The sequence below is a fragment of the Cuculus canorus genome, chromosome 1 (assembly GCF_017976375.1).
Source record: "Cuculus canorus isolate bCucCan1 chromosome 1, bCucCan1.pri, whole genome shotgun sequence".
NCBI lineage: Eukaryota > Metazoa > Chordata > Aves > Cuculiformes > Cuculidae > Cuculus > Cuculus canorus.
This window is the reverse complement of record NC_071401.1, coordinates 640,797-641,969: the sequence shown is the minus strand read 5'-3', so window position 1 is coordinate 641,969 and position 1,173 is coordinate 640,797.

The window sequence follows — 1,173 nt, the reverse complement described above, 5'->3', positions numbered from 1 at the left end:
CAGCTCAGGACCCCCCATTCTGCAGCTCAGGACCCCTCCAGAGCCCCATCCTGCAGCTCAGGACCCCCCAGAGCAGCTCAGGACCCCCCCAGAGCCCCATCCTGCAGCTCAGGACCCCCCAGAGCAGCTCAGGACCCCCCAGAGCCCCATCCTGCAGCTCAGGACACCCCAGAGCAGCTCAGGACCCCCCCAGAGCCCCATCCTGCAGCTCAGGACCCCCCATTCTGCAGCTCAGGACCCCCCAGAGCCCCATCCTGCAGCTCAGGACACCCCCAGAGCCCCATCCTGCAGCTCAGGACCCCCCATTCTGCAGCTCAGGACCCCCCAGAGCCCCATCCTGCAGCTCAGGAACCCCCCCAGAGCCCCATCCTGCAGCTCAGGACACCCCCAGAGCAGCTCAGGACCCCCAGAACCCCTTCCTGCAGCTCAGGACCCCCCCAGAGCAGCTCAGGACGCCCCCAGAGCAGCTCAGGACGCCCCCAGAGCCCCATCCTGCAGCTCAGGACCCCCCAGAGCAGCTCAGGACCCCCCGAGAGCCCCATCCTGTAGCTCAGGACCCCCCATTCTGCAGCTCAGGACCCCCCCAGAGCCCCATCCTGCAGCTCAGGACACCCCCAGAGCCCCATCCTGCAGCTCAGGACCCCCAAGAGCAGCTCAGGACCCCCCCAGAGCCCCATCCTGCAGCTCAGGACCCCCCAGAGCAGCTCAGTACCCCCCCAGAGCCCCATCCTGCAGCTCAGGACACCCCCAGAGCAGCTCAGGACCCCCCCAGAGCCCCATCCTGCAGCTCAGGACACCCCCACAGCAGCTCAGGACCCCCTCAGAGCCCCATCCTGCAGCTCAGGACCCCCCAGAGCAGCTCAGGACCCCCTCAGAGCCCCATCCTGCAGCTCAGGACCCCCCAGAGCAGCTCAGGACCCCCTCAGAGCCCCATCCTGCAGCTCAGGACCCCGCAAAGCATCTCAGGACCGCACCGCAAGAGCTCAGACCCCCCCGTTCCTCCGCCCCATCCGCCCCCCCCCGCCTAAGAGCTCTGCGAGTCACGTGACCTCCTGCACCAGACACCCCGTCACGTGATTATTTGGCGCCTGCTCCTCAGTCACGTGACCCAGGCCCGCCTCCCCTCCCGCCTCTGCGAGTCACGTGACCGTGCCTCCGGCTGGGATTCGCCCG